The sequence below is a fragment of the Atta colombica genome, unplaced genomic scaffold (assembly GCF_001594045.1).
Source record: "Atta colombica isolate Treedump-2 unplaced genomic scaffold, Acol1.0 scaffold133, whole genome shotgun sequence".
NCBI lineage: Eukaryota > Metazoa > Arthropoda > Insecta > Hymenoptera > Formicidae > Atta > Atta colombica.
In genome coordinates, this window is record NW_017259221.1 from 59331 (window position 1) to 70880 (window position 11550).

General features: G+C 28.3%; 1 protein-coding gene across 1 annotated transcript in view; it reads left to right on the forward strand.

Moving 5' to 3' along the window:
* Positions 1–853: 853 nt before the first annotated feature.
* LOC108684322 (diuretic hormone 44) overlaps positions 854–11550 on the forward strand; it is a 30549-nt gene continuing 19852 nt past the window's right edge. Inside the window, exon 1 of the mRNA XM_018188585.1 lies at positions 854–907. The gene's annotated coding sequence lies outside the window, so the exon portion shown is untranslated. The remainder of the gene's footprint in view (positions 908–11550) is intronic.

Here is an 11550-nt window from a genome sequence, read left to right on the forward strand (position 1 = left end):
GTATGTTAAAATATGTACATGTATTTAATTATTATTGTTATTAAAACATAATTATTTACATATTAATAATATGTAAACATGTAAATATTTTATATACAATAATTAAAATTTTTCTTCCAATAAAAATTTTTCTAATAAAATATTTCCGAAAATTGTATAAATATAGAATTAAAAAAGATCTCTCTTAGATTAAAGTAATATGGGACAAGGTTAAAAGGTTCTATATTCTATTTAAAGGACGTTTCATTCATTCCTTTATAATTTTACAAAAGAATCAAGTGACAGGCGCGACGTCTAGAAATGAGTGTGCATCGATAAATGTACTTTACGAATCCTGTTCCAATGAGAGGTGAATTAGAGGCGCGAAGGGAGACTGCGGTGGTGGACCTGGGAATGGAAGACGTAATGACAAATCAGTTGATAGGGCCAAGAGCTATATCTCTGGGCAGGCAGGAGGTAGGAAGGTCGCGCCGAGTCGAGTGGAGACGGATCGAGTCGGGTCGGCCGCGGCACCGACCGGCTATAAAAGCCCTCTCGCACTGTAGCGTCGACGTCACACGTCGTTAGCACTCTGGACCGTGAGGAACTCTGTCGTGCGTGCCACCTGTTAAAGCGCCCGTCCAGGTATCATCATCCACGGCATTATCGCCGATCACTACCTTGGACTTTTAATTCTTCCCAGTTAGTTCGGTTCAAACGGTCCCCACGTCGACGTAATCGTCGACGACTTTTTCCGGAAGTCGTCGGCGAGATTACCTTTCGCGTCTCCACGTTTCTCTCGCAAGAAGAGGAACTTAAAACTTCGCTTTTCGTGCGTCTTTCGTCCTCTCGGAGGATAGTCGCGGGAAAGAGACCTTCATTCGAGGGATTTTACCGATCTCTTACGGAAGCTCTGCGAATTCAACAAGTAAGTGTACTTAAAATGCTTTCTTAATTTCCCTCTTCGAAAATATTGAGGATTGCGCGCTTCCGGAGAAATTTAGAACTAGCCGAATTATTTTCCTCGTTTGCCTATTCTCATGTTGATGATTTTTAAATTTTCCTTGAGTATTATGACATCCGACTTCAGTATTACGACAATCAGCATTCTGCCGATTCATGGTCGAATGAAGCGATCTCGCTTGACGAGCGATAGCGGAAATTACTTGGGATATGCAACATGTTATTTCTTATCTTTGCAGATAAGCAAACTCATTGCATTTAATGACATTAAAGAAATTGCAAATTGACGCTCTGGGAACAATTTAATAGTCGATTGTTCCGCTATCCAAAGATAAGTCTGTTGTAATAGTGAAGTCTGCGAAGAAGTACTATTAAATTGGTGCATTAGTTCATTATTTTCTTTTCATTAAATTTTAAACAAAACATCCTGAGTGATTGGAAAATATCTTTCTAATTAAAAAACATCAATAATCCCTTTAATTATATCTTTATTTTATATTTTATTTGACGGAAGTGATCGATCTTTAACCGTTTAATAAAACGATGTGTATTTACATTGTATCTTTTTACGTCATGATCGATGGACCAATGTTACTGAGCGGTATAAATAATAAAATTTGTTTGGACCGATCGATAATGGATAATCCGATAAATCCTGTCACCATTTATTGTGCAAATTTAACCTTTACACTTTACCGATATGTTAACAGCAGTCAGAAATATTTAGACGACAATTCACACGTCGAACGTTTTAATCTTGATTTCGGTGAAAATCGAGAACGTAATCCGGAAACGAATACAGAATAGTCCCTGCGCTGTTATATTCACCGTCGCAAATGTCCCGCTCGTCATCGCGCTGTCAGGCTGATTCACTTCAATTACACTTTCTACATAGTTTTACGGAAAGCGCGCGAGCGCATACGCGTGTGCGAGAATTGTATAAACACAACTATCATTTTTAATGCAAACATCATTAATACTAAAAGTACATGATTTTATTCCGAAGGCAACGATTGTATGCTTATAACTTAATATCGATATCAGTGAATGATATTACTAGTTAATACGATATTTATAATAATTGCGCTATATAAGAGCGCTTTTACACGCGATAAACCGATTTACAATTCTATGTCTATCGGATTAAATATCCGTGACAAACGACTCTGTGAGAAATGGAGCAAATAAATTAATATCTACTAATTTTCCCTGCCTCACCTATTTGAAACGATTTATTTTATTTTATCTATTTCGACATATAATTTCTTTATTTCTAATTCTATTTTTCTTTTTATTCACTTTTTCTTGTTCAGTTGCAGAACTAATAGCGTTATTTATTTGACTGGATTAATCGATTTAATTCTCTTAAAGTTTCCCGATCTAAACTTGCCAAAATAGATTAATATAACAAGAAAATAGCTAGTATTTTGCAAATATATTTAAAAATATGTTTTCTCTTTTAAAAAACATGTTTCCTCTTGTGTTTTTTGCATATCCAAATAAGAGAAGTATTTCTTCAATATTTTTCCGCGTCAATAACAAGTTGATACATTTACAAATTATAATCAATTAAAGGTGATGAGAGCTTGTAAAATTTTGATATTTAGTGACATTATTAAATCTTATTTTTTATTTGATTATGTTATAGAAAAATATTGCACATATAGATAAATGTATGTATAATGTAATCACAGATAATGATTAATAAATAATAAAATAATATATTATTCTCGTATTATTGTAATTATATATAAACAATTCAATTATTAAAAATAATTATTAACAATAATAACAAATAATAATAATTTATTTGACTAGATGTTATAAAATGCAATAAATTATAGTTATACCTTTAAATATTAAAAAAGCAATGCTATCTATGTCGTATCTATAAATCAAATAATAAATTTAATTTGAGTCAAATTTATATATTTTCTTGAGGTAAACCATTCAACTTTATTATTTTAATCAAATTAACAACATATTTGGGTAACAATAGAAACACGGACAGAATTGTCTCTTAAAATTTAACCTGAAAATATGATAGTTGTGATATGATATAAAATTTTAAAGATTTTTACCATGCATTTCAATAAAATTAATCAAACTTATTTTATATTTTATTGTAGTTTTATTAATGAATGATTTACATAAAATTCGTCAAAATACAATGTTGTCCCAGAATTACCATATTTTCAGGATAAACTTTAAGAAAAAATTCTCTCCGTGAACTCAAATTGGATATAACTTGACATTATAAATTTAATAAATGTAAGAGATTCTATTCTGAGGCTAAATTCAACAACTTGCCGATGAATCATTATCACGCTACCACGGGTTGTACCGCAATTGCAGTTTGATAAGCGAGATTAGGTCTCTACAGTTTTGTAAGTTAGATTAGATGATGAAAGGTGTTTACCACTAAAGTTCGTTCTTTTCTTTGATTGCACGGATTTAAAAGGAAATCAAAGTTAATTACCAAACGGGTAGAATAAGATGTATCGTATATGCATTGGATTATTCAATATTGTTTTATGATTTATCTCGGATTTTGAGATTTTATATGTCTTGCTTCGTTCAGTTTTGTGCTTATGATTAATGACAATTGATTTAAAATAAAATTGCAAATAGACCTTTTTAATATATTTAATTTCTCCTCATAACATAAATTATTTATTATTTCTTAAAATAAATATTTATGTACAATTTATGTTTTAATTCTACACTTATTATTTCACTAATATTTTTTATACTTATACTTCAATCCGGCCTCTAGAATTCGGCTTATAAAAGTTTCATAAAAGTTTCATGTGCTTAAAAAGCTTCTTTCTAAGGCATTTAAATGCGTTCATTCAATATGCGAATGCTGCGCCATAAATCGTGCACTGAATGTACAAATAGAGATTTATCTTTATTTGTTTTTCAATACAAGCGATTCCACTTATTACACAGAGTTGAGCAATCTTTTGAAACTTGACTGATATTTTAAATGCCAACACTGAATGGCATACAATATCAATCTGTCAGTAACAAGTCGCATTTCACAACAATCAGATTCAAGTTATTACGCGTTACAAATCGAAGGGAGAAATATAAATAAAATTATTAATAAATATAATAAAGATAAATTAAATTACGAGCAGAATTTTGGTCTTACAATGTAACTCTAATTTTTACTTAATATGAAAATTTAACATATATAAAGAGATTTCATTGATCCTGCTTCAATGATATCAAAGTCCATTGTACTTTCAGTGATACTTGAATTATATAGTTTGAATGATTTTAAAAATTCTTTTTTTCCTTATTTTGAAAAGAATTATCAAATTAATGTAGCAAAAGAATCAGATATGTCTTTTTTTTATATAAATGGTATAAAAGATAAAAGGATAATTAAAAAAGGATAATATAAAAGGGATAATAAGAAAAGAGACTTGTCAAACTCTTAATTGTTATTTTGATTCGGTAATCCCTTTTAAAATAAGGAGAACAGTATTTAAATTATTCAATCTATTAAATACGTTTTTACTGAATAGGATATCACTGAAGATAGAAATAGGATATTACTGAGAAAGAGTCAATAAAACCTGAAACGTTTGGTTTATATATGGCGAATTTTTATAGTAAATAAACATTATAATTATATCCTAAGATCAAAATTTTGCTCGTTTAAATTGGTCGTGTTATTTATTAGTGTTGACACTACGAGCTTGATACTTGATACTATCATAAGTACTTGAATAAGTAAAATTATTTGTGAATGGTAATAATTGATTTTTACACACAAAATAAAAATTATTTGCAGAAGCAACGGTGCTCGCTACAGATATATAAAATTTTTTTTTACTAGATAATAATCACGAAAGAAAATTTTGAGATTTATAAGAATTGCACTTTCTTTCTTTATTGTTCGAATTTATTGACAGTTTAACGATATCAGTAAGTTGAGAAAGTTTACTCCCAGTAAAATTTACGATTGTGGATTTTTTAATGCAGATTTTACATAACCTTTTTTAATATGACAAAATTATTATAGCGAATTAGGAAATGATATTTAATTTGTAATAAATGAACAAACTCTCATTATTGAAAAATTTCCATGTGAAATTTTATACTTATAATTAATGACAATTGATTTAATATAATAAAATTGCAAATAGATTTTAATACATATTTAATTTATCTCTACACATTATTACTTTATTATTTCTTAAAACTAATATTTATTTACAATTATTTATGTCCTAATTCTACATTTATTATTTCACTATCTAAATGTAACATTTTTTTTAGTTATATTTTTAGTTATATATTTCAGTATAACACAAAAAAGATTTCTCTCCATAAATTATAAAAAAGACAGAATTATGATTTTACTTATTATATATTAATCTGTGTCTTTTGTTACATTAAATATGTAATTATTATGATGTAATTTACACTGCACTTTTAAAATTATTCTAGATACAAATTTTTTTTTTAATTATCAAGACTGATTAAACATTTGATCTAAATGATATAATTAACTACAAGTTGTTTAGTATTTTTTGAATTTACTTGGCTATGTAGCTTGCAGTGAATATTGCCGAATAACTGTTATTTCTAAACAATCCTCTCTATCATATTAATCGAATTTTTTTCGCATCTTGATCGGCGACATTAAATAGGTAAAGGATAATCTGGCGGAATGCTCTCATTGAAACTTTCAAGCGTTAAACAATCGATCTTCTATCATGTATGAACAATATAGGTATAACGCACAAACCTCTCGAATAATCATACGCGGAATACCGCGATTGTTCCGTGTCAACAACGTGCCCGGCTTTGACAGGTCTCGGTATATCGTTCTCATCCCCCGTCTTGCGATTTCTATAGTTCAGATGTTTTTCACCGAATTTTCTGTAACGTGCTCTATTGGAATCAACTATTATTGGAATTTTTTATTTCTAACGAGACTATTTTAAGTCGTGCATAAAATGTGAAAATTTTAATTTTTTATATAGAACGCCATCATAAAATAAACGTTTTACGATAATCGTTTATTATGTATTGTATTGAAATAATTTTATTGTTTTCTAAAAGTTTTATAAATTATATCATAATTTTTTTTTAGTAAAATTTTTCGTGGAAGAAAATAATATAAGTTATGTATATATAACAATTTTATATTTAAAAAGTTGTTTATTAAAAAAGTTATATTAATAAAGTATATCTAAATTTATAGAGTGTAAAGTTAGAAAAATATTTTAAACTTATAAAATATTTTAAATTTTAAATATTAATAAATAAGCTTATTCAATACATAAATATTATTTTGAATATATAAAAAATAATCGAAGTGTACATTTGCTTTAATCATTATTTGTAAAATAGATTTTTAAACGATAAAAAATGCACGCATGTAAATCTTTTGCATGTGTCAGTCTGGCTCATATGTCGTAGAGTTAAGATTAATTTTTGCTTATTATAAATGCAGCATTTGTTGTAAAGAGATTTGAAATACTCAGACAATCTAATATATTCCGATTAGGAAATAAAGCTATAAATCTAAAGTCCCCCATTCTCGCAGATGATATTGCATCGAATTGATCGCATAACGCAACTCAAAACAAACTCTACAGTGCTTTTGCTCGAGGTATGACGCTCTCGTTGTCCTACATCCGCGAGAATCATCTCATGAATGCGAAGATTAGTTTGCTATCCTCTATCGTATACGTGTATACATCGATTCTAGTTGTAATTTCAATGATTTCTTTCATGTAATCTTTTCTCTCACTATTCGCCCGCGCATTTCTGTTCATCTTCCATAGGACGTTATATTAAATATAATTGCAAGAAAAATTACTGCAATTTGCAATATATCCGCGATTGATAAAGGTAAAATTAAATGTTCTATTATATTAAAAATACCATATGTACTTTTCTCTCGATAAAGGACAGTTATTTTACATGAAAAAATTTAAAAGCATATTACTTCAGTTAATTAAATATGAATCGTTTATTATAAATCGTTGTAAAATGACTGATTTTTAACAAAAATTTAAATTCTTCTTATAGATTCAAATTTAAATTCTTATTATAAACAGTAATAAGTTAGAAACAAAACTATTGTTAATTGTAATTGTTAATTGTAAATAAGATAGCATCATTGGTCAAAGTTAGATATTGGAATAATACATCTATACGTATTTAAATATATTTTATTTATTTATTTTATTAAATAAATTTATTTTAGATATATTAGATATTTTCATTATAAATATAAATTGAATCAAATTAAATAATTAATGAAATGAAATAATTAAAATTTCAAAAATGAATAATTTTGTAAGGAAATATTTTGTGTTGTATTACAATATATCCAAAGCTTATTCAAAATTAAAAATAAAAGAAGCATTTCTTCATACTTTTTCTTATTAGAAATCATATTATAGCGTCAGTCGAAAGATAAAAAAATTGTGAAGAAAACATCTAAGATTTCAAATAATATACACAATAACTTTTCTAAATTAAAAAATAAAGGGAAATGTATAGGACGAATGAGAGTCAATCGCGGTAATTAGAGAGATTAATTATTTAATATTCTTTTTAATTAATACAAATTAAAAATTCGTTTTCTATTAGATAAAAACACAAGATGGAAAATAGAGAGAGAGAGAGAGAGAGAGAGAGAGAGAGAGAGAGAGAGAAAGAGAAAGAGAAAGAGAGTTTAATTTAATATAGAATTTAATATGAAATAATTAACCGCTTTATACAATAATATGAATTCACCAAACGCGCGCGTGAGCTTAAAGGGGAACATAACCACGATTATTATTATGGCTAATAACCGCATATCCACAATACAATCGACTAAACTGATTTTCTAGATACATTATGATGAGCCCGCAGAAAACATGGTTCGTAATTTGCGTGTAAGGAATGAATGTAATCGGAATCAATGGTAACGTAATGTAAATGCATAGATTACATTTTCCGATGAGATAATAAAATTTTTCACAAGATATGAAAAGCGTAATATATAGAATATTCATTTACTTCTTTACTCTTTAAAACTTTTAAAATAAACCTCACTTTCTAAAGAATAAAATCTCACTTTAAGTACTTGAAATTTGTTCTTTTTCAAAAATCATGGCTCAATTTTTACTCTTTAAAAAAGAAATGTGCGATCTCGATTTGATTTACTAAAAGAGTGATTTTTTGTTCTCCCCTTCCCCCAAATTGATTTTTCGTCGATGTCTGGTTTTAAAGTAAATCAATTTATTTGATAAGAAATTGATCTTTGATTTCTTCAATTAGAGTTTCATTCATTTTCATCAGAAGACAAAACGATTTAGATACATTCTCACTGCGTTTCGAAACGTATAGTAATTAATAATTAAAAATAAATAGTTCACGTTAATGCATACTGTAAATTTTTATGATGTTGTATTATTTGTGTCTCGTTTTCTAGACAAACAAAATGTATAAATACTTGTTAAATCCGATTTTATAACGCCATTTGACACTTCGACAGTTTCTAAATTGAATTCAATTCACGTTTATATACAATATTTTAAGTCAATAGTTAATAACTATAAATATTAGGTGTAGTAAAAAAAATCCATTATTTTTGCATGAAATTGAATGGAAAAATAATAGATTTCTTTTTACTACACCTAATATTATTAAATCTAGACTTTTAAATTAAAATGAATTTATACTATTATATTACTAAAAAAAAATATTCTTTGATCGAATTGATTGACTTTCAATAAATCGATTAAGTCTCGCTTAATGATTTGAATTCAGTCAACTTGATTTATTAAAAATCGATTAAAAAATCAATTTATTAATAGAGATCACATATCCCTATTTTAGAGTAAGATTCCACTTAAAAAATTTAGAGAGTATGTATATTTGGCTTAATTGCGCGTATTTACAAATATCTAAAAGCGTTGATCTAAATTTCGTCAATGAATCTACAAGTCTAATCTTCCATAAACAAAACTGCGGATTCGCAGAGTTTCAGTTCTGCGTTATCATCATGAACTTAGAAAAAACTTAGCAAAACTAATTTTTTTTTAAGACAAAGCGACGATGTGTTTCGAAAATGCGTGAAATTTCGGAATTATAATTCTTTATATATAAAAAAATCCTATTACCGGATTTTTTTCTTGGAAAATATATCACTGTTATATGGTACATTCACTGTTATATGGTTTCATTACACGTGTTTTGTGTTTACGTACACAGTAATAAAAAAAGCGAAATAACCGATATTATTAGTTGAACAGAATAATTTTTTTTAATTAAAAAAACAAAGCGCACACTGCATTGCATACGAGTAATCTTTATTACAAAGCGTTCGCTTTGAATTTCAAGGGAATTTCATTCATATTTTTGTGCAATATTCTGCAAACTCTCTTATAGCGAATTCGATTGGACGCAGTAGTGCGCATTAGTGCACATTAAAACCATTGTTCACTGATTTCTAATCTAAGTGTAAAAGTAAAACGTAAATATTTCAAATTATAAAATACATATTAATAACATAATAAAGTTTATTAAGGGTTTTATGGTTTAACTCGTTTCTAAATTTAAGTTAAACACATCTTTACATCACTTGTTCGTATACAACGACTTTAAGGATGTATTATACGTATTTTTTAACAAAATGAAAAAATTAATTAAAAATTCCAAATTTTTCTATATTATATTATATTTGTAACACACAAAAAATCGATTTAGAATCTGAATTAAAAATTGATTAATACTTTAATTAGAAGTAGATATGCTCTTTTAAAAAATAATTAAGATAGAATGAAAAAAATTTTTAATTAACCTATACAATTGTCTTGTTAAATATAAATATTGATCTTAATAAATATTGAATTGTTTATAATTCATATTTCATTCATTTTTATGTGGAAAGTATAAATTTTCAATTCCGGTTACTTGCAGAGATCATTCACTATAAAAAAAATATATAATTGTACATATTTAATAGCGGATCTCAAAATTACCCACTAATATAATTGTTATAATTTTATATATAATTTTTTTTACACTCTATATATACTTGATACATCCTTAACGTACATCAAAGTGCGCCTAATCAAATTGTAGCTATTATTTATAATAGTGAAATAGCTTCTAAATTAGCAATTCTTTAATTTCAAATGTAAACAATATTTGTTCTAATATCTCTATCGAGATTTTTCAAAGCGTGCGTGCTTTGTATAAATAAGGATAAAAGGGCGTTTGCGCACACGTTCCAGTTTACAGAGCCAAGCTTTCGCAATTGGCGGTTGTTATCTTGGCAAAAATGTCGCGTTTGTCGGATGATTTTTACATGGCCCAGCGAGAGTCCCCGATTTTATCGTCTCGCCGATATGTAATTAGAACGACATACAATGGGTACCACGTGCTATTTATCGCAAATACGAATCGAACACTTGGCGTTCCGGGGGCGACCGATGGCGGATGCGTAGCGCCAGCGGAGGACAGAAAAAGAATCGGCGGCGACGATAAATGATAAAAGTGTGTAAAATTAGAAGCAATTACACCCGAAGGCTGTCGCCACGGCTAAAGCTGGCGCTTGGCTTCAGCCTTTATCTGCGTAACCGGCGCCGAAGAGCTGAAATCGCTATCTTTGACGTTTATACCGCGCCACGACTGTCGCGCGATGGTCACTCCTCTCTGCTTGTAAACTTTCGCAGTCGCAGTCATCGCGACGATAATGACAAGTTGAATACCGGCTCGCACTGGAAACACTGCTGGTGAAAGTGTGTAAGGTACGATCGTACAGTATTAGGTTGATTTGTTTGCGAATAATAAATGCATTTCTTGAAAAAAAGATGATTTTCTGCGGATACTTGCGTATCCCGATAGAAAGATATTTATACACAATTGCGAAACATAAATTGCAAAAACATAACATTACGCAAGAAAGTATAATGACTTCTGAAATATATTCATTATTTTATTAAAATTCGAATTTAATAAAATAAAATAAAAATTTCATAAAATTAAATTTTAAAATTCAAATTTAATAAAATAAAATTAAATTAAATTAACTAAATATGAAATAATAAGCTTAATAGCATAATGCTGTACTTGATTTGTTAAAAATAAATATTGTATACATAAGTGATTTAACACATTTTTTGTTTAATTTGATCATAATATCATAATCATTTTAAAAAGTGCTTTTGCTCTTCACAAAACTTAGTGTTAATCAATGATAAAGCGACGATATACGACGGGTTTAATTTGATTCTTTTATTTAATGTGTATAGCTTATCTTTTCGCTGGCGCCGTCGTTGAATCGTTACTATTCGAAGATTGAGTTAGTTACGTCAATTAGTTAATGATCTGAGAGCATTCTATCGTCCACTGAATGCTAGTTAATGACCTAATAATAGTGTAACACACGTGCCGAAGATGCCTATGAATTAGTACTGACATTACCTAGAATTTCACCTTCCATTCCGATCGCGGAATTTGGCTGAGAATTTCTAAACAAATTATCCTGAACTTTAAAGTAGGTCTAATCTTAACAAGTTATAATGTTTTTAATCATTGATTTAACATTTTAATATATATATTTTAATATATATATATATA